The sequence below is a fragment of the Lactuca virosa genome, chromosome 9 (assembly GCF_052849685.1).
Source record: "Lactuca virosa cultivar CGN04683 chromosome 9, Lactuca_virosa_CGN04683_v6, whole genome shotgun sequence".
NCBI classification, from domain to species: Eukaryota; Viridiplantae; Streptophyta; class Magnoliopsida; order Asterales; family Asteraceae; genus Lactuca; species Lactuca virosa.
This window is the reverse complement of record NC_136434.1, coordinates 186,534,739-186,559,306: the sequence shown is the minus strand read 5'-3', so window position 1 is coordinate 186,559,306 and position 24,568 is coordinate 186,534,739. Positions and strand designations below refer to the sequence as shown.

At 33.9% G+C, this 24,568-nt stretch overlaps 1 pseudogene; it reads left to right on the top strand.

The window, feature by feature from the left end:
* Positions 1-17,466: 17,466 nt before the first annotated feature.
* On the top strand, positions 17,467-19,468 carry LOC145140104 (polyphenol oxidase I, chloroplastic pseudogene; annotated as a pseudogene).
* The last annotated feature ends 5,100 nt before the right edge of the window (positions 19,469-24,568 follow it).

Here is a 24,568-nt window from a genome sequence, read left to right as displayed (position 1 = left end):
AGAAATTCTCCTGAAAGGTCATCTAGCTTTTCACCTTCAATGGTTTGAAAGCCTCATGTAACTCGGAAAGGTGTTGTCATTCATGAAATACCTGTACCTGTTTCTCCATCTTCTAAGAAGCGAAGAGCTGAGGATGTTGCTAAACATATTACCAAGAAACAAAAGAAGAGAAATTTGATACTTAAGGAAGACTCCATGGATGACGAAGTAGTTCCTGAATCACCAATGGGTAAAGTTTTATCTAAGAAGAAATCTCCTGTTAAGTCGAATTTTGAGGAGATAGGAATTTCAAGTAGCTCTGTGAAAACTACAACAGTAGATACATCTACTATTCTTGGAGACTCAACCAAAATATCAACTCCTACGCAGACTTCGGTCATACCACCCGAGGTTTCGTTAACCAAGTCATCTAATGAGGAGGTTCGAGCCTCAGGCATCCTTACACACGTATCTGATATAAATGTAAATGTCAACATGGGTGAAGGAGTTTCGAATAAAAAAAATCCCATTTTCAACTTCTCAAGGTATTATCGAAACCTCTATCATATCTACAACTACTTCTCTACTACCACCATTTTTCACAACTGTTTCTACAACCACTCATTCGCCAACTTTTGATCAAGTCATGAATCAACCTATCACTTCTCTCTTTCCATCTCAATCAACTGAACCACCCAAAACGATAAATGATGATGAAACTAATGATGGAGGGTTTGGAGGTTCTTTTGCTGACCTAGAATTTGATCCTGAAGAAGAAGAAATCCCAGATAATATGCTTATGTCGGGTAAACAATTCAAGATTCTCAACATAAAGCTCAATTCCTTATTGCAGTCACAAGCAGATGCAGGAGGCAAACACTCTGAATCTGGCATTGAAGTCGATGCCATGCTCAAAGCTCAGGAGCTTCGACTTCAACACAAGCTGGATGTAATGGATAAAAACAATGAGCTCCGAGTCAAAGCTCAATCTGACACTTCAATAGTGAAATCAAGGAGCTAAAAATGGTTGCGAAGGATCCACATGCTCTCTTCGTTCAGGATGTCAAGACTATTAGAGAAGGTGTGAATCGAAAGCTTGAGGAATTGAATGTTGATGTGGCAAAAGAGATTAATGAGTTGATTACCAATTATTCTTCTCTACTTTCGAAAGTGGAAATTGTTGCAGGGGCGATAACAAAAGTGGTGGAAAGGTATCGATCTGTTATTCCCAAGTTTGATGAAAAAGCAATTGGTGATGTTAAAATTTTTGGGAAGCTTGATGTCATGCTTAGTGAATTGAAAGAGTTGGTTTTGAATTATGTATCTTCATCTCTCTTAACTCCTGAGTTTTTAACTCATAAGTTTCGTTCGTTCGAAACCGCCATTCAAAAGGAGTTGGCCCCTTTATCTCAGTTGATTAATCTCTTACCAATGAATGCCCCGCTTGTTGTTATAGGGGTGCAAGGGAGAGAAAGGAAGATTGTTGGTAAAGGAGAAGGTGCTTCTGGGAAAAGTGATGGAGAAGTGAAGGTTGTTGGAAAAATCCTAACAACTCAAAATCCAAAACCAACATTTTCGAAGGTTGAACCGGTAATAGCAACAGCAACAACTACAAGGACGATTGTTAAAGGCGTTGTAATTGGGTCTACAGGTGAAGGTAGTTCGTCAATACCCAAGCAACCTGAAACATATAAAGGGAAAGGAAAAGGGGTTGTTGTAGAAATGTCAAAAGAAGAAAGAAAAGCTGAAATCGAAGCAGAAATGGAAAAGCAGTGTCAAATTCAAAGTATTTTGAGGCTTCGTCAAGATGATCCTCCTACTTTGACCAAAGGTGATCCAAAGAAGCTGTACAGTTATGACAATATCGATGCAAGAGTGGCTTATAATGAAATGTATGAGTTCGAAAAGAAACCGAGAAAGAGTTATGCCATAGAGAATTCTGACATGAATCAGCTTGATTTTCCTGTCAGTGAGATGGTGTTTCTTACAGCTTAGTGTAAAATTGTTGATCAATTCAAGGATAAAGATGATTTTATTCATATGAAGCTGAGATTCCATGATGTGCTGGGAAAGGAACGTGATGAGGTTTGGTCACTTGTTAAGATTGTTCGAGTGTTCAACATAACAAAGGATGTGCTTTTCGAGAATATGCTGCAAAATTTTCGATACCATGTTGTGAGGGCAAATAATGTTACTTTCGACTTCTCAATTGTTGATTTTTCGTTGATGAATTTGAATGACCTTATTCAAGTTGCGAACATTCTCAAAAACATGGATGCTTCGAAACTTCAAGTAACTAGTAAAGACATGTTACATCTGGGGTTAGGTCATATCAAACTTTTCATAGACAATTACTATGTTTGTCTAGCATTGACAGATGTTGAATTAGCTTTGTCAATGGGAAAATAAATTACTGTTCCTCAGTCCGTGTTGAAGAGTCAAGCTTATTTGAAGAATTATGTAGATGGGGAGATATGTTTGAAGCCACTGGGAATCGTTTTCATTGGGAAAAGCAAAAAGGGAAAGTCAACGAAGTTTTTATTCCACTCATGTGATGTTGAAAGATACACAACTGCTCAATATACAAACTTAATTGTGCGTATGAATAGTTGTAAGAAGAATAATGATGGGGATAAAGCAGAGCTGAAGAAAGTATAGAATTGGTATGCAGAGGTAAGAAGAACACTGCATATGGCTGCTCAAGTTTCGATAACATGATTTCGACATGGCTTACAAAGGGTGAGATTGTAAGTGTCAAAGTGTGTTGTAAGGTGTCGAAGGTTATTTTGTATTCAATATTAATGTAATGTTATTTCAAAGGCATAGTTATTTCGAAGTTGTAATGTTTAACCCTTTGTATTTTTTTTTGTTGTGCTATTTTTTTCCAATAAATAGGGAATGATACATAAGATAGATAGAAATTTTGCTACACTTCTGTCTGTCAACTCTTTGTATCTTGAAAGCATAATAGAGCTTAAACCAGATTATATTTACTCTGTGTGTTCGGAATTCATTTCGTTTCTGATCTCGTTTCATTACTCGATTAAATAGCAACTACAATAGAAAAGTTGCGCAAACAACCGTTGAAGGGAGAAGAAGATTAGAGATTAAGAGTTTTGAAGATTGTAGCAAGAATTTACACGATACATTCGGTTTGCATTAGATTGATTATGTCTAGTTTAAATTCTTATGTTTTTATATGTTTATTTTCTGCAATGAGGAGCTAAATCATTGAGCTTTCATTTAGTGTAAATGAACCTTAATATTATGTGTTAGTTTATTTTTTCATAGATTCTATGAAGTTGGTTTAGCTTATGTTTCATTTATCAATACCTAGCATGTTAAAAGTTTTAATCATTTTTGGTTAGATTCAAGTTAAGTTTAGTTGGATGATCACTTTAATTGCATGAACTAGTCTACCTAGTTATTTATGATCATTAAATTTCTAGAGCTAGTATTAACCAAATCCTAGATTAGGTAATAAAGGTAACAACTTTAACTGTGTTAAACAACATAATTTGATCATAATTGTTTTTGGTCATTTGTCTTAATCATAGATAATTAATCTTAGATATATCTTACATAACTCAATAATATTAAATATGTTATGAATTAAGTGTAATTAATGTAACTATAAATCAAACCAAACTAGTAAACTTTGATAAGAACTTTAATTGAGAAGAAAGAATATTTAGAGAGAATATGAAAGTTATATCTCTTATAACTTTTGGTGTGTTTCAGTCTTTACAATGGATGGGTATTTATACTACAAATTTTACTAACATATAATTGTAACTAGTTAGAAATGTTGACAAATTTACCATGCACCAATTATTATGTTATCCACCAATTATTTACAACACCACCAATTATTTACAACACTCCCCCTTGGATGACATCATTTTAGCATTCAACTTTGACGTACTGCCTCATTAAAAACCTTGCTAAAGAAAACCCAGTGGGAAAAAAACTTTAGCGAAGGGAAAAAGTGTGCAGTGTATAGTTGACTCCCCCTTATTTAGACATCCATCACATTATATTCTATGCACATGTCGCATTCCGATGCCATGGACATGTTTCCTGAAGATTGCAGTAGGAAGTGCCTTCGTAAAAAGGTCTACTGCATTGTTACTGGATTGAACATATTTGATTTCAACTTGATGGTTCTTTATAAGCTCTTGAGTGTACTCAAAAAACTTTGGAGGTATATGTTTTGTCCTGTCGCTCTTGATATATCCCTCTTTCATTTGAGTGACACATGCTGAGTTATCTTCATAAATTAAAGTTGGACATATATCCTTTTCAAGTCCACATGAAGTTAAAACTAGTTGTGTCATCGATCTTAACCATGTACATTCTCTACTAACTTCATTTAGTGCAATTACTTCAGCATGATTTGAGGATGTGGCAACAAGTGTTTGCTTTTGAGAACGCCAGAAAATTGCAGTACCTCCATTCATGAATACATATCCAGATTGAGATCTAGCTTTATGAGGATCAGACAAATAACCTGCATATGTATAACCAATCAAGCCTTGTTTTGAATTGTTAGGGTAAAATAACCCTAAATCACTAGTTCCTCGAAGGTATCGAAAAATATGTTTGATTCCATTCCAATGTCTTTTTGTTGGGGCTGAACTAAATCTTGCTAGCAAGTTTACAGCGAAAGAAATGTCAGGTCTAGTACAATTGGTAAGATACATAAGAGCTCCAATTGCATTTAGATATGGTACTTCTGAACCAAGGACTTCTTCATTTTCTTCGCATGGACGAAATGGATCCTTGTCAATATTTAATGATCTAACAACCATTGGAGTGCTTAAAGGATTTGCATTTTCCATATTGAAACGTTTCAAGACTCTTTCTGTGTAATTTGATTGATACACAAGTATTCCGTTAGGCATATGCTCAATCTGTAAACCAAGACAATATTTGGTTTTTCCAAGATCTTTCATTTCAAATTCTTTCTTTAAAAGTTCAATCACTTCAAGGATTTCTTTATTCGTTCCAATGATGTTTAGATCATCAACATAGACTGCTATGATCACATATCCAGATGTTGTTTTCTTAATAAATCCACATGGACAAATAGTGTTATTTTTATAACCTTTACTTGTCAAATAATCGCTTAAACGATTGTACCACATGCGCCCGGATTGCTTTAACCCATACAAAGATCTTTGTAATTTTATAGAATACATTTATTTGGGTTTTGCACTTAACGCTTCAGGCATTTTAAATCCTTCAGGGATTTTCATATAGATATCACTATCAAGTGATCCATACAAGTAAGCTGTAACAACATCCATAAGACGCATCTCTAAATTTTTAGATACTGCCAAGCTGATTAAATATCTGAAAGTGGTTGCATCCATTACCGGTGAATAAGTTTCTTCATAATCAATTCCAGGTCTTTGAGAGAAACCTTGAGCAACAAGCCTGGCCTTGTATCTTACAATTTTGTCTTTCTCATTTCTTTTTGGTACAAAGATCCATCTATATCCTAATGGTTTCACAACTTCAGGTGTGAGGATAATGTTCCCAAAAACCTTTCTCTTGTTAAGAGAATTTAATTCAACTTGCATAACTTCCTTCCATTTAGCCCAATCATTTCTTCTTTGACATTCAATGACAAATTGTGGTTCGGGATCATCATTCCTAATATCACATGCAACTGAATAAGAAAATATTGCACCTATATTGTCAGTTTCATTTTGGTCACATATTCTATTTGTCTGACCATAATTTAATGCATCATCCTCCTTTCCTGGGGGAATTTGAATAATTCGTATTTCTCCAGGAACACTTTCATCGTGATCTAGTGCATTTTCTGCTCCTCTTCTTTTTCGTGGGTTCTTATCCTTAGAACCAAATGGCCTTCCACGCTTCAGGCGTGTTTTAAACTCTTGAGTGACTTTATCATCAGAGTGTCCATGTGGAATGTCAATTCGAGCTGGAACATTGACAGCTGGTATATATGATTTAGTCACCCTTTTTGTGTCAGTAAATGCATCAGGTAATTGATTTGCCATTTCTTGGAAATGCATTATCTTTTGAACTTCCATGTCACATTGCTTTGTGCGAGGGTCAAGATATGATAAAGTAGGCTCATGCCATGACACATCCTTTTCCAGAATCTTCTTTTCTCCACCTAATGATGGGAAATTTGCCTCATCAAATTGACAATCTGCTAGGCGTGCTGTGAAAACATCACCTGTTAATGGTTCAAGATATCTTATAATAGAGACTGACTCATAACCAACATATATTCCCAACCTTCTTTGAGGACCCATTTTTGTCTGTTGAGGTGGTGCAATAGGGACATATACTGCACACCCAAAAATTCTCAAATGGGATATATTTGGCTCTTGACCGAAAGCAAGTTGTAGTGGAGAATATACATGATATGAACTTGGTCTCATGCGTATCAATGATCCAGCATGTAAGATTGCATGGCCCCAAACAGAAACAGGAAGTTTGGTCCTCATTATCAATGGTCTAGCTATTAGCTGGAGACGTTTAATCAGTGATTCAGCTAAACCATTTTGTGTGTGTACATGAGCAACTGGATTCTCAACAACAATTCCTACAGACATATAATAGTCATTAAATGCTTGTGAAGTAAATTCACCAGCATTATCAAGTCTCACTCTTTTGATAGTATAATCAGGGAAATGTGCCCTTAATTTAATAATTTGGGCAAGAAACTTTGCAAATGCCATATTACGAGTTGATAATAGGCAAACATGAGACCATTTGCTGGATGCATCTATTAAGACCATAAAGTATCTAAATGGTCCAGATGGTGGGTGAATCGGTCCACATATATCACCTTGAATTCTTTCTAGAAATCTAGGTGACTCCCTTTCAACTTTCATTGGAGAATATTTTATAATCAACTTTCCAAGGGAACAAGATGTACATGGTTTTATGCTATTGGATTGAGGGAACTTTTGGTCCTTCAATGGATGCCTGTGTGTATTCTCAATTATCCTTCGCATCATTGTTAATCCTGGGTGGCCTAACCTATCATGCCATAAACTGAATGTCCCAGGATCACAATGTTTTACTTCTACTACCATATTTGATTCAATCATATGTATATATGTATAATGCAGACCAGAATCAAGTGTTGGTAGTTTTTCAAGCACATGGTTTTTGTCTATAATATACATATATTTCTTATTTTCAATGGTCACAATTTTTGTGTCATAACCTTTGAAATATATGTCATTGAAACTTAATAAGTTTCTATTAGACTTTGGAGAAAATAAGGCATTTTCTATACAAAAGCTTGTACCATTTGGTAATATAAAATGGGCTTTCCCGATTCCCTCTATCAAGCCTGCAGGACCTGACATTGTATGTATGACTGTTTTTGTTGGTACTAATTCTGAAAAATATTTCTTTGATTTCAGAATAGTATGTGTACTACCACTATCTGCTATACAAAGATCTCCAATCTTTTCTTGGTGTTGTGCTCCAGTTGGACTCATATTAAACTTCACATATAAAATGAATAATAAGTGAATAAACATAATCATAATTATTATTAAAAAAAAGCTCATTTATTGTAGGAAAGACATTACATGAAAACCAAACGAAGGAAAAACAGTTTTACTAGAAAAATAATAGATTTTTTTTTTAGTTTATGTCTTCCATGTCATTACAGAAATCAGCAACATTTAGCGGAGTGAATTCAACATTATCAATGAGGTTTGCTTCTTTTCCTTTTCCTTTAATGGACTCTTGATAAAGTTGACAAAGATGTGCAGGTGTGCGACAGGTCCTTGACCAATGGCCTGTGCTACCACATCTATAACATGAACCATCAGATTTTTGTGATGTCCCAGTGTCATGCCTTGCCACTTTGGCCTTATCTTGTGTGTGGACATTGTTTCTTTGTGAATATTGGTAATTATTTCTTTTCTGGCCACGACCACGATTATTACCTTGTCCACGACCAGAATTATGGTTCTGATTATGGCTTTGGTTTCGATTAAAATAGCCACGGCCTCGCCCTCGACCATGACCTCGCCCTTGTCCACGTGTATTGTTTCGATGAACATCAATATTTGTAGCATTTGCTTCAGTAAGTGCTACTGATCCCGTTGGACGAGATTCATGGTTTTTCATTAAGAGTTCATTGTTTGCTCTGCAACGAGCAGACATGCATTCAGTTCAGAATATCTTGTGAACTTTTGGATCCGATATTGTTGCATCAAAGTAATGTTTGTTGCATGAAATGTTGAGTAAGTTTTCTCCAACATATCTTCATCAGTAACCTCTTGTCCACAATACTTGAGTTGTGAACATGTTCTGAACAAAGCTGAGTTGTATTCATTTACTTTCTTGAAGTCTTGAAACCTTAGTGTTCTCCATTCATCTCTAGCATTTGGAAGTATAACTTCCTTTTGATGATCAAATCTTTCTTTCAAAAGATTCCAGAGAATACTTGGATCAGTAACATCAAGATATTCAAATCTCAACATTTCATCAATATGCTTACGAAGGAAAACTTGTGCTTTTGCTTTGTCTTGTGCCAAGCAATTATTAAATTCATATATAGTATTTGAGATACTCATGGATTCAAGATGCATTTTTACATCTATCATCCATGGCACATAGTTTTTCCCACTAACTTCAAGTGCTGCAAACTCGAGCTTTGCAATGTTGGACATAATGTAACTATAAATTTTAAACAAAATTAAAATTAAAATTAAAATCCATTTATTTCAATAAATATTACACAAAAAAGAAGCGGTAAAGCTAACATTGCATACAAGCCTAAAAGTAGATGAAATTCCATATTATCTTCGATGTTAAGGATTGGGATGAAAAGTAACATGACTATTATAGTCATGATTATCACAAAAGGATGAATCATCTTGGAGCTTGATTTCTTGAAATTGATTTATTTGATAGAAGAGAGAAATATTTGTTGTGGGTAAAATAAGCAGGGTAAAGATGTTTATTTATGGTAAAAAAATATAGTCGTTGTTTTTATTGTTTATAACCGTTGCATATATATTCCCGTTGTGTATATATGTATATGTATTTTATAAATCATATAATAAGACTTATAACTAATACATAACTTTAATAATTAGAAACATAAATAAATATTAGTAAATGTTTAAATAAAATTATGAAGATTATCTAAAATATAAATAAACATTGACATGTATAAATAAATATAATTTAAATGTTAGTATGCACAAATAAAAGTTAGTAGCATAATATAAATGTTAGTATGCATAAATAAAAGTTAGTTGCATAATGTAAATGTTAGTTTGCATAAATAAAAATTAGTTGCATAATGTAAATGTTAGTATAAAAATTAGAATACATAAAGAAATGTTAGTATAAAAAATAAAAATTGTTAGTAGTCCATAATATCCATAATGTATAAGTTTCATTAATTCATTAGTATTATTATTATTTTAATATGATTGAAGTTTTTATAATTAATAGTGTTTTTAATAAGTAATACATATCTTGATTAAGATAGATGTGATTTTGCACTTGTTTAATAACCTTGATTAGAGCTTTCGTGCTGATAATGTGTTATGAATTAAGCGTAATTAATGTAACTATAAATCAAACCAAACTAGTAAACTTTCATAAGAACTTTAATTGAGAAGAAAGAATATTTAGAGAGAATATGAAAGTTATATCTCTTATAACTTTTGGTGTGTTTCATTCTTTACAATGGAGGGGTATTTATACTACAAATTTTACTAACATATAATTGTAACTAGTTAGAAATGTTGACAAATTTACCATGCACCAATTATTATGTCATCCACCAATTATTTACAACACCACCAATTATTTACAACAAAATAATCAATTTTGTGTCACTTGTGTATGATCATTGCTTAGTTGTTCATGAATTAGTAAAAACATTTGGAGATCGGATCAAGATTCTTAATAATATTTATATTGGTAACTAACTGAATTAATCTATGTATTGAAACTAACCATAGGAAAATGGGGGATTCAAAGCTAAACGAAAGTGTCTTCATTATCTTGACTACAATTGTCTTTAGTTTGCTTAGTTTTAAGTTAATTAAGTAGTTGGGTTAATCTAAACTTGAAAAATCAGATAAAAACCCTAATTTTAGTTATTGTTTTAGATTAATTTTTAGTAGTTATTTTATTAGCCAAATAACGTTCTCTGAATTTGATACCCGACTTACTTTTCTATATTATAATCTGACTAGGTACACTAACTATAAGCACATTAGTAGATAAGTTAAGTTAGGTTTTTAATTTAAAATTGGTAGGTATATTTGTGCACATCAAGTTTTTGGTGCCGTTGTTGAGAAACGGTTTCCAATTAATTTAGTTTATTTGATTATTCATTATTATTATATATTTTTTTTGCATTTTTAGTTTTATTTTTATTTTTCTTTGATAACATGTGACTTGTTGGGAAGGTTTTGTTATTATGTACAAGAATTTGTGATCATATGCATTTCTTGGTTTATCTTCTTGCATGGGTTTCGAGATTTCAAGCTATTAGGGAATTCTTGATTTGTTTAGCCTACTACATAAGTGATTTGTCCAACTCAATCCAGAAGGCGTAGTATATCAAGACGTATCATTGTGGTTAAGTGGAAGACTGAACACTTGCTACTCTTGACTAGTAAGGTCAACTCTTGATCTACTTATTAGTTCATGGTGCAAAGAAAACAAAGGAAATAGCCTAACAGGTCCTGAAAATTTTTGTTTTCACAAACCACTTCTTGCATGTAAGGGATTTAATCAACAATTATAGCATTATTTTGCCCTTTGGATTCTTTTTTAGTAATTTCAGCAATTTGGATCGAGTACGGTTTTGTTACGAGAGATATTTCATGAGAGGCGTTGCATCACACAAGTGTGGGGTCACTTACCCACACAAGAGAGGGATCAAGACTTTATTAAAGTTCACTAATAGAGGGGAAACCATATACAAGGGACGAGACAAATGTTTGGCCGACACAACTCAATTCGATTTTTATTTGCAAAAATATCCACTTTTCAGTTTCCACGTCGTGGCACGTTAACAAACACGACATGGCGGCATCTTTTGTGCGAAGAAAATTCCCAAGAAACAATTCCCAAATTTTACATAGATCTGTTATACGATATTTTCGTTGATCGTTTCACACACCAAGTTTTTCACACACCAAGTCCTGACATGAGCAGAAAAGTAAAAGAGTTATAGTTTTTCAGTTTCTAGCAAAATCTGTAGCATCATCATTCCAGCAAACATTTCGAAGCAATCCACGACATTCGATTTCCTTCTCACGACGATATACCCAAGGGGAGTTCGTTCATTTTCTTCCTCTGTTATTTTATATGCTTTAGTTGTTATTATATACAATGAGAGCATTATATAATTTAAGTGTGGGGTATGAGGATTGGAAAAAGGACAACAAGCATGCTAGATTTTAAAATATATATGCTAGAAAAAAATTGAAAAATAAAGACTTGAAAAAATGGTCTAAAATAGAATATTAACTAATTCAAAATTTTTGTTTTGATATTATTGCGTTAGAGCTAAGTCTGCTGCTGATATGTGGGATAATTTGATGGCTTTCCAGTTCTAGTGAAATCATAAGACAAAAACATGAACTTGTGTAGTTTGAGTGATATAATATGTTTTGCATCACGTACTTGAAATGTATCCAGGAAAATTTATGTAGTCATTGCACTTTAGACTAATGTCTTTTACCAATAAGGGTTGAGGTTAAGTTTCCAAGCTTAAGCATATGTTTTTTTTTAAGTTTTTAGTTTGAGTGAAAAAGGTGAGTTATGCAAAAAAAATTTGAAAAACAAAAGAGGAAAAAAAAAAGTTTTAAATGTTGTTGAGTGAATAAAAGTTATCAAAGCGTGAAGATTTTGATGAACTGAAGAAATGAGGCAAATTGGCAAAAGCCAAGAGCAAAGTATTTAAAGTTGTAATTTTTCTTTCTAGGTTACTTTATCGTACGTATGCTTGGGAACTTAACAAAAATACCTTAAGGTTAAGAAATTTTTTGAGGATGTATTCGGAGGGATGCAGAAATGAATGTTGTTCAAACTAAGTGAGGAACGTTTATGAGGATTATGAGTATTTAGGATTTGGAAGTAATTAGCATCTAGACACAAATATATGCACCGAGGTGAAACATAATTGGAGAATTCAATTTAGGTTATTCTATGTGATGTTGGTGAGAAAGGTTTTGATGTGTGGTATTAAAAATGTTATATTTTAAGATATATATATATATATATATATATATATATATATATATATATATATATATATATATATATAAATATGATTTGAAATGTTCAATTACAGTTAAAGTCAAAGTTGGGATGCAAAAGGAGGAGAAAGGAACAGAAAAAGACGCAAAAAGAATGTTGATGGCAACTTGAACTCTCTTCAGTGTTTTGGACATATCTCATGACTCGTAACTTCGATTGACGAGATTCAAAATGTTCCAAAAACTAGACAATTTTTCGGACGACTTTCGTGTTTATTCCAAATTCTGATTCCTAGTTCCCACGTCGTGAAAAAACCATTTCCACGGCATGACGTTATTAGGAAATTTCGTGGACGCGAAGAAAACAACTCCCACAGCCTGGAAAGTTTTTTCCACACTGTGGCAATGCTGAAACCCATAAATAGAGCAGGAAATTATCCCTAATGAAATATCTTCAACTCTAATTTGTTCCCTACAAAAAATAAACCCCCTAGCTGCGATTTTGAGGTTCTAGAAGGTTGTCGGGGGGCTTTTAAGCTGATATGGAGCGAAGATCTAAAGGATTCGATAGATGATTCATGACAGGAGCCATTCAGTTTGTTGTTCAAACCATGATTAGGATTCCAATTGTTTCGATTTGTCTTTTACTTTCGGAATTCAGGTGTTAAAGCCTATACTTTTGTTTGGAGTAGATGAAACTCGATTTTATGTGTTGATTAATGATTTTGGATTTTACTAGTTTGGTTATTAATTGTGTTTGATTGATCATCACTTATAATGTTAAAGTTATGATTTTTGTTGCTTATTGTTGAGTTATATGTAATTAAGAGGACAAATCCGATTACATTAACTTGAATCTTAATTATTTTATGACCATGAAATTTTAAGGACTAACGATTGATTAAATCTTAGGGTTAGGTAATATTAATCTGTGACTTTAACTGTGTTAGAGAGTATTATATATTCATGCTATGCTTCGATTGATTGTCATGACCATTGATAAGAAATCTCTAGATCATATCTTTCATATTCTGAATATATTAAATTGATTATATGTTCACAAATTGTATGATCGTTGTGTTAGTTGTTCATTAATTATCTGTACTAGGAAATCTGATCAAGATAACTAGTCACATTAGAATTCGCTAACCAAATAATAAATCCATTACACTATTAATGAAGTTTATCATGATTTTGAGAAGTTAATCATGATTTTGAGAAGTGATTCATTTCAAATCAGTTTATCTAGTTAGTTTAGCTATTGATTTAGTTTAGTTTTTTAACCAAACTCTCCATTTTATTGCTTTCTTCAATTTACTATAACCTATAGTCAAATATTCTAATGTTAATTCACTATAGTTTCCCTTGAGCTCGACACCCTTACCTATCAAAACTATACTCTATTCGATCAGGTTCACTTAAGGTGTGATTTAGATGTGATATACTAGGAATTATAAATTTAAAACTAGTACATTAAAAATACACATCTATAAGTCAACAATTCGATCATAATGCGATATCGTAAAGAAAATCGAACTAAAGCAATCTGACTTAAAAAAAAGGAGATGAAAACTTACCATAGGGAAAGAAGGGCAACTGGCACATGGACAAGGCGAAAGGACGGCAGTGTCAATAGCTTGTGGTGTTGGATGTGTAGTCTCTAAAATGATTGGCATAGGAAGAAGAAAAGTGGATTTGTAACTTTTTTGAACAAAAGGATAGAAGCGTCTATTTTCCTCATATAAATGAAAGGTTATAAATGTCAATGTACAATTTTTTCATAGATAAAACTTGTATGTGTCAAAATGAAGACCCTTTTGAAAAACAAAAAGAAAGTATTAAATGTTTATGAGTCAGCAAAATGTTTTTTTACTAGAAAAAAGTAATTTACTTGGTGAAAAAAGCATTATATGTATTTTTTCTATAATGACATCAATCGAATTTTGCATGACAAATCCATATTACAATAAAAGAAACATTTTTACTAACACGTGATATATTTTTATGCACAATGATGTTTCATGTCATTTTCTTAATATTTTTATTTTATTTGATATAAATCCCAAATTTTAAAGAGTTTAAAACTGAATGTAATATTTTCTCTATGTATTCTTCTTAAAGCAATTATTTTCTTATTATATTTGTAATGCTTTAAATTTCACTTGATATAAACCCTTAAATTTAAGGAGTTCAATAGAATAACAATATTTTCAATATTCTTGATAAAATGATTTAAACATATTCAAAATCAAAAAATTTAATATATAAATCTTTATATACAGAGAATAATATATATATATATATATATATATATATATATATATATATATATATATATATATATATATCCGAAATAAATAAATTATATAAAAAACGAAAAATAAAGTTAAAAAATCATGTTGTGCAATTTTTTTTAAACTATATGGACCAAATTTGAACTTTAAACTCAATTTTATGACTACTTTTGCAAAATAGATAACAAAGTTAAACATGAAACTCGCTAAGTGGTCTAGAATGATAATTCTGCGAGAAATTTGTGACCATAACAATAATAAAAAAAATATTATGATTTTTTCCAATTACGCACACTACTAGAAAAAGGGGTATCAACGACGAACAATTTCGTTGTTGATCCGTCGCTGAAAGCTATCAGCGATAGATTTTGGTAGTCGGAAAAACCCTTATCGCTAATTGTCAGCGAGGGATTCGACAAGGGATTAGCGACGGATTACCGATGCCACAATTGATCATGGAACCTCTCAGATTTCGTCGCTAATCTGTCGCTAATCCATCGCTAATGAGTTATTTAACTACGAAATAACTTGTCGGGAAAGCTCAGAAAACCTATGGATTTCATCGTATTTCCGTTGCTAATTTTCAGTTTTATCATTAGTTTTTCTGTTCTAAATCTATAACGAGAATTTACAAAATAAATTTAATGTAAATAATAAACTAAAATTAAAATTCAACTACTAAATTAAATATTAATAATTGACTAGCAAACTGAAGATTTATATTCAATTTCAAAGTATCAAAACCATATCACATTCAAAGTGTCGAAACTAAATCAACAAAATCAAGTTTCAAAGTCTATATCGATTTCAAAGTATTGAAACCAAGTTACAAAAATCAAGTGTCAAAATCTAACTAGTTGGGTAGGTTACTTGATTGGGTGAATCGTGTGAATGTCGTTATAAATCTTGACAATTTCTTGTTTTTTGGCAGCAATTTCTTTCTGCCCTAAGCTCATCCTTCATCTCCTCACAAATACGATCAACAATAATCCACAAAACGAAATTTGTAGCAACATACTTTCAATAAACTTGTCCTTCATCCTTTAAAACTAATTTCATTTTAAAAGCTAAACAAACCATTAATTGATAACAACATTATAACTTATAAGAGACATTACTTTGGTTTTCCATCTCGAGTGAATGATTTGGAGTTTATACCAGATAATGTATGATCCAACTTCCGACTTTGATTCTGAAAAAAAAATATACAAGGTAATTAGAAAATCAGCCATTAAATCATTAAGATAAAGACTTTGCTGTTTTTCAAAATGTTGTTAGTGGGTATAAGCATGTGACATAACTGGTATCAGACCGAGAATCACAAATACCAAATAGTATGAAAAGTCAATCCTGATGAACAAACCGAATTATTAGTACTATGGTATCGGTACCGACACTGACCATAATACCGGTTTTCGGTCCTAGTACTTCTGAGATAGCAGTGTACTTCTCAGTCAAAAATATATTGCTATTATGGAGTGGGTATTGAAAGTTCATTGCCATTTTCTACATGCTTAGACTTGACATTTACCTGAACATGAACATGCAGTCATATCAAAAAACTTATGTATCATGTCATGTTTTGATTCTAAATCCAAGCACCTGTTGTACCAAGAAATCACCTCTTCAATTTCTGTTATACATTCTGCATCTTGACTATGTTTTTCTTCATTTTCTTTTAGACCTTTGAACCAAAGAGTAATATAAAGAATGATTAAGGAATCATCACTCCATTGTGATATAATATTAGATAAAAATTAAATTGAAAGTAGATAATACAAAAAGAAAACCTTCAAATGTGTCTAATATGATTGCTACAAATTCATCCTTTTATGGTTCTCTGATCAACCAAAATTTTCCTATGTTCTTCAAGTCTAGCTTTTGTAGCAGAAATGGAGTCTTCTATGGCCATTTTTTTTTTTGCCTTTTTCTAGTACCTCACTACATATCCATTAACAAATCGAACATAAAACTAGTTTAGCTTTGTTACTTTAACCCGTCCATCATTTAACCACTTATATAACTGAAGGGAAATGGTAAAAGGAAATCACATTAAACATTAAATCAGAGAGAATTCTTTGTAACGTTCGATTGTTATTTCCTAAAAATATACAACTGACTTTTATGATATTAGTCCAAAATTTTAATTTATAAATTTTTATATAGAAAGAAATATTTCCATATTCTAGCCTAGAGGTACCAAGTGTTGTTATGTCTTCTTGGGATCGAAGGTTCATGTTTACTACGGTACATAGATGATATTAAAAGTAGTTTAAAGAGTATGTTAGATCTATTAAACTTTTTTATATCTCATTAATACATGGGTTTGTAACCTAGTTTATCATAAAATACTTTGTTGACTTATAATAATACATTGGTTGTGAAATCCATATATTACATGAGTTTGTTTCAAAAAAAAATTAAATATTAAAGTTTAAATATTTGAGAAATTTAAATTTATAAGAAAAATTAAAAATATATATATTGAATTATTAAAATTAAAGTGTTTTTTTTTTCGCTTTTAGATTTTAAAAAATATTTTAGATAAATAAATAAAAAAAATAATGAGACTTTAATTTAATAATTTTAAAATTATAAGGTAGATCCATTAATGAAATTAATATCTATTTATTATTATATTTATTGTAAATTATTATATTTAAATATTATATGAAATTTAATAAAATGAAAATACCAAAAAATAACATTTCGACAAAAAATAATTTAAAATAACCACAAAATAGTTTCCGAAAAAGAATAAAAATATTACATCTAGCAAAAAAATATTTAATATTTATTTATTGAAGCAGACTAATTATTTATTATCTATATGATTAACTTTTCAAGAAAAAAAAAAGTAGCCATCTCCGGTTTGGACCTTGTCGAATTTCCCACAATCCGCGTCTATATAATTGGAGCTCAACAGAACAGATTTAGCACCTGCGACAAGGATGGCTTCATTTATCTTTTCCACCGTTCCCTCAGCCACCGAAGTCACCACCAACAACTTCTCCCATTCCTCGATATTTTCCGAAACTTCCTCTCACCGATTCAAATATACTCATGAAAACCAAACCCATCGTTTCAAAGTCTCATGCAACACAACCTCAGACGACAAATATGATACACTGCAAACATCACTTGACAAGAAGAATGTAGACCGGAGAAACTTGCTTCTGGGGCTCGGTGGAACTCTCTACGGTGCCGCCAACTTGACCTTCCTCCCGTCCGCCTTCTCGGTTCCCATTGCTGCTCCCAATGTTTCAGACTGTGCTATTGCCAGTAAAGGTATACACAACATCAAAGATGCTGTAAGGGGGGTAGCTTGTTGCCCACCAGTACTGACACTAAATTCCCCAAAAGATTACGTCTTCCCAAAGGAGACCGCTGTTCGTATCCGTCCGGCAGCACAAAGAGCCTCTGACGATTACATTGACAAGTATAAAGCAGCAATGAAGGCCATGAGGGATCTCCCAGATGACCACCCACACAGTTTCAAGCAACAAGCTAAGATCCATTGCGCTTATTGCAATGGCTCTTACACTCAAAAAGAGAGTGGTAAGGAATATGAAAACATCACACTCCAGATTCATAACTCGTGGCTCTTCTTTCCTTTCCACCGGTGGTACCTCTATTTCTACGAGAGGATATTGGGAAAGTTGATTGATGAACCAAGTTTCGCGATACCATACTGGAATTGGGACAACCCCACCGGAATGATAATCCCTGACTTGTTTGAAAAACCCATCCAAGTAAGGGAACGCAAAGAAAACCCCGTCTTTGACGCTTACAGGGATGCTAGACACCTCCCACCAGCTCTGGTTGATATCGATTATAACGGTGAAGACCGTGGCGTTTCATGTATAGACCAAATAACAATTAATTTGTCTGCAATGTATAAGCAGATGATCAGTAATGCTAGTGACCCAACAAGCTTCTTTGGTGGCAGATACGTCGCTGGGATGGACCACGACGACAAAAATAGTCATGGAAGTCCATCGGTTGGCTCCATAGAAGCTGGTTGTCACACAGCGGTGCACCGATGGGTGGCTGATCCTCGGATGCCGAACAATGAGGACATGGGAAACTTCTACTCCGCAGGGTATGATCCTATCTTTTATGCTCACCACGCCAATGTTGACCGGATGTGGAAAATCTGGAAAGAGTTGGGTATCAGGGGACACCGTGAACCAACCGACAAGGACTGGCTAGATGCATCATACGTGTTTTACGATGAGAATGAAGAACTTGTACGTGTCTACAACCGAGACTGTGTGGATTTGAATAAGCTTAACTACGACTATGAAACATCCCGTATCCCGTGGGCCAGAAATCGGCCGATCCCACGTGCTAAGAATCCTCAAATTGCAAAAAGGTCGGCTCGAATGGGGAGGGGGTTCCACGACGTGCAATTTCCGGTGAAGTTAGACGGGATAGTAAAGGTGCTAGTGAAAAGACCTTATGCAAACAGGACTAAGGAGGAGAAGGAGAACGCAAATGAGATATTGATGTTGAATGGAATTTGTTTTGATAGCGAGAAGTTTGTCAAGTTTGATGTGTATGTGGATGACAAGGACGATGAACCAGAAACCACTGCGGCTGATAGCGAGTTTGCAGGTAGCTTTGCGCAGTTGCCTCACCATCAATCAGGTGACAAGATGTTCATGACAAGTGCCGCGAGATTCGGGTTAACAGAGTTGTTGGAGGACATTGAAGCTGAAGATGATGACTCTATTATGGTGACTTTGGTTCCTAGGACAGGGTCCGATGATATCACAATTTCAGAGATCAAGATTGAGCTGGTCCCCATCGTTTGAACTTCAATAATGTAATCGCATTTTCATGTCCATGTAATAAGTTCGTTTTCTGTGTTGTGTTTAATTAGGAGAATTTGCTGAGTTCTCTTAACCTCAAAAAAGGGCAATAAGTTGGTAGCGTTAAAGTGTTATCACTCGTGACTCGTGTATGTGATTAAAGTTGATCAATTAATAAAAAATTTCCTGTTGTTTCACTCATACTATTTCATGTATTATTGCTGATGATATGCTCATATTTCACCACCTCACATACACATTCCTCACAAGCATGCTTTGTTTGTATTGTGTGTGCATGTGTCTTGTCTGTGGTTTGCATGTAAAACGAGGCAGAGAATTGTGTCTTCTGGCGAGTTTTGTGTTCTTTTTAGAGACGGGACAGTAAAAGGTGTATGTGAGAGAATTTAAAATACCAAGTAGGAGATGTGTGTGGATGTGTCTTGTTGTATTTGGATTTTGTGTGCGTTTGAGTTAGACCAGTAAATACGAGGGGTTTTGACCTAGACACTACTAGAAAAATTGGTGTTAGCTACAAAATATTTCCTACGGACTAATTTTGTAGGAAATATCCTTCTAATTTCCTACAAACTTGCGACACAACTGGAATCCAACAAACTTCCTACGGATTACCGACAAAAGTAGATACCTTAGAAATTTCGTAGGAAAAACGTCGGTATTTTCCAACAAAATCTTAATTAATATTTAAATATATTGGAATTTCGTAGAAAACATATTTAGCGGGAATCAGAAAACTTTTCCCATCTTTTGTTTTGCTTTTCCCTCCTTTTTTTTTTCTTTTTTCTTTTTTTTCTTCCACCATTTTTAAAATATTATTATTATTACTACTATTTTATATTATTATTAATATTAATATAATTATAATTAGTTGATATTATTATTAATGTAAATATAATAATCATTATTACTATTATTTTGATTATTATTGTTATTATTTTCTTATTAGATTTATTATAATTAGATTTATTATAATTAGATATTTTAGTATTAGGCGTAGTATAATTATATGTTTTTATTAATACCAGGTTTATTAAAATTATAAAATTATATTAGTATTAGTAAAACCCCAATGTCGAAATTAATGAGATTAAATGATTAGAGTTTAGTTTTCTAACCTCCCTTGTGTAACACCCATGTTCCAGACCGGCTTAACTTTATATTTATCAGGGGCTAAAGATGGAGTTTTGGGAAAAACTCTATGCCACGATGTGGCGCGAGGATGCCCATGGCGTGGCAACGAATAAAGTAATGCGTAGCTTGTTAAATCGCCACAATATGACATTAGGCTGCCACGATGTGGCAGCTGTTCTGACCCAAGTTCATGATTCTTTAGGGTTTCTTCCATATTTAAACCTCTCTGCCTTGAACTTAGGGTTGGCCCATTTGCATGAGTGGGTCGACTCTTGCATTGATGTTTTGGGCTGGGCCCATTGTCATGCATGTAGGGTTGGGCCCATTTGCATGAGTGAGTTAGGCCCATTATATGTTGGGTGTAACACCGTAAATTTCCAAACTAATTTTTCATTTAAAAATCATATTAATTTCATTAACACAATCACAAAAACCCCCAAATATCGAGTTATCAAAAAAACACATGTTCATAAATTGTTTAAAACGCAATCCAGGATCATCCAAAACATATCTCCAACTCGTGTGTTTACAATCAAGTCGGTGTCTTCCAGTGATCCTGAGAAGTACCTGAAACACATAACACATAACACAGTAAACACTGTCACAACTAGCAAAATGTTAATCCTTGTGCAAGATAATTTCCTTTGTGTAACCTTACAACATTTCCTTTAGTGAAAATTCATACCTCAATACTATTAAGTTCCTACGTTCATACATTGTGATTCGAGCCAAAACAACCTCAAGCAAGTCCAAAACTCGACCAAAAAGCCAAATCCAATCAACTTTGGGCCTTAGCCTAAGAGTTGTCAGTCCAAATCCCTTATTGGACCAAGACTCTCTTATTGGGCCCTAATGGGCCAATAACCTTCCCAATTGGTCTTTTGGGATAAAACTCATCCTTTGACCCCTAATGGGCCTTCCATTAAGCCGAAAAACCTCTTGAAAGGACCAAAAACCCTCCATAGAACATTAGTGGACCAAGAATCCTCATTGGGCCAAGCCAAATCAAAGCCCACAAATATTTTTTTGGGCCAACCTTGGGCCGAGAGCCCCTTGGGCCGGTTAGGGTGAGCTAGTAAAAAAAAGGGAATTAAGAGGATAATATAGTAGCCACCTCAATATTACACATCATTTATCCATGCAATTGTCTAGCATGTATCTAGGGAGGAACTTTTGTCCAACATGTATCAATGATGGATCTTTTCTCCCTTCTTCCCTTCATTTGGCCGTAACCCCCTCCATCCCCACCATTTTCATCTCAAAGTTCCTCTCAATTCTCATTTCCCCTCAAATCTCCAATATTTCCCTCATTCTTTCCTCCAAAATTTCGTGAGTATGCTAGTGGGTTCAAGAGTTCCTCTTCAAAGATCATTAACTTGGTAAGTTTATGACAAACTCCTTTGCCTTGTTCCAAGTTTGTATTAAAGATCTTTCACTTACTCTTCCATTCTTCGTGATTAAACTCTTAGAACCACCTCCATTTCGAGATCTCACCAAAAACTCAAGCTAGGTTCAAAGATTCTTCTTCTTCTTCATGTACATCTCAAAAACCCCCAAAGTGAGTTCATACCCCCTTGTTTTCAACATCATGATATGCTCAAGTAACTCGTTGTCAAGGATGGATGGGAGAAAGCCCTCACCTCGGATGATGAACAACTCCTATAGATGCTGCTGCTGCACACCGGCCTCTAACACTGGACCAAGATCCACAATTACCCAATTAAGATCTAAGTCCAAACCCTCACTCTAGTGCAACAAGCCCAAACTCCAGGCCCAACACTCAAGGCCCAAAATGAGACTTAGCCCAAAAGTCCACAATGAGGTTGTGAGATAAGGAGCTTAAATAGGGTCCAAGACCCTAAAATAGGGTTCAGGTCTGATTGGCGTACGCCCAGGGTACTCCGAAGAACATTCGCGACCATCCTGGTCAGTACGCCCAACATACTCCAAAGTACGCCCAACGTACTGCCTTCTTCACTAGTACGCGCCGTGTACGCTTTGTGTACGCCCAACGTACTCGGCTAACCCTGAAACCACGAAACTTCCGAAGGTCATACCTTCTTCGTTATAAATTCGTTTCCGACGATCCTTTTATCCACGAAAAGGTAAAGAGAAGCCCCATACTTCTTTCAACTTTATTCCTCTTGAAGCCCACTCGAACGCAGATCCAAATTCATGAAAAGCCCGCACCAACGCCATTAACAATACATTTGGGCTCTAAAACACAAACCGAACTCGTATACAAATGGTCCCTAGCCTAGTATGTTGGGTGTACCGACTCCTTAGATGGTCGCGGAGGCGCCTACGTATGTTGGGCGTATGTGGGAGTACGCGGGGTATATGCTCAGCTAGGACAAACCCTAATTTTTAGGGTGTGTCCTATTTAAACACCTTAAGTTGTCTTTGGGGTTTCTTATGACCAACCTCCATCTCTCTAAACCCTAAGAACGAAACGCTAATCTTCGTTGATTGTTTGTGAACCATAATGTGATTGTTATGGTGTTTTGTTCCCCTTAAAGGACGTGAAGCTTGGTGGTGGAAGCTTTGGTGGACTTGGAGCTTGAAGATCTAGGATCTTCATCAACTTTGCAAGTTATTTGAGGTATAAAGCTCCTAACTTGATGGTTCCTTATGCTAGATCTATTGTAGCGCTTCATTTGTGTATTTTGAGTCCTTCAAGCCATGCTTGGGAGTATGGGCTACTCCAGAAGATTAGGATGTTAGATCATGGCTTATATGAGGTCCCTTGTTCATAAAAATGCAACCTTGATGTCTTGTTTTGATCCATGCATAATTTAGGGCTCTTATTATGGGTCTTAATGATCAAAATTGAGTGTTGGGTCCTTTTGAGCCATGCAAAGTCTCCAAGTTAAGAACATTATGGATTAGGACGTTCATTTAGACTTAGATCTGAAATTTTGATGCTTGAATGCAAGTATTAAGCAGTTAAGGGTAAAATGGAATTTTGGGTTGGTATGTGTTTATGGATGTGTATGTATGTATGTATGTATATGTGTATGGTATGTGTTTATGTGTGTGAGTCAATGTATGTGCGTGTATAGACGTGTATGTATATTTATGTATATCTACCCATTGTGTGGTGTTTTTGTGATGGTTCAGGAGCATCTAGTTATAAGTTGAATGGGCTTGGGATACACTTATTCATGCACAAGTCCTACTTAACCATGAAAAATATGAGATTGAACTTATTGATTTGAGTTGTCTAACCATCGCCAATCTAAATTGCTTGTTGTGTTTAAGTTCATCATTAATCTTATTTATCTAACCACTTTTAACCCAAGTTGTTGTTTTTGCCTTTGAGGTTGATTATATCTTATAAGTATGGTATGTTTTTAATTTATTCTACATCGAGGATTCTTACTATGTAAGTTATTGGCTAACTTATTTTTATAGTCTCAGAAGGCCCTAGCTTGGAGTAGAAGATAATTTGGACATTTAAGGTTATCGTTTGTATGATTCTTGAACATTTCTTTTTTTGGAAAGGGAACTTCCCTAACGAGGGTTTCCGGGCCAGCTTTCGCGCACCGACTAATCCCCCGCTGCAAACATGAGGCTTTGCCTCATGCCCTGGAGTCACTGCAGGCGAACCTCCATGGCCACAAGGGCTGAGTAGTGTCAGGATTTGAACATGGGTCAATAGGTTATCCACCATATCTTCCACATGCCTTACCAAGTCACCACAACCCAAATGGTTTGAACATTGCTTTTATATATGATTGGTACATCTTAGTTGTTTTAAAACATAAATTTTGATTTGTTATATATATATATATATATATATATATATATATATATATATATATATATATATATATATATATATATATATATATATATATACACGCGCTTTGATATTCTTTAGGAAATTATTTAATACATAAACATATACCTATGAGTAGTATCTATATATGTTATGTAATATGTATAATATAATAACTCAAAACATTTAATTATTTAATTGTTTTTTTTAATGTTTAGTAGATATTTCGTTGAAAAAATACATGGACAAAATTTTAATTTTAATTTTTTTTATTTTTGTCGGAAATGCGTAGGTAACTTCCTACGAAAT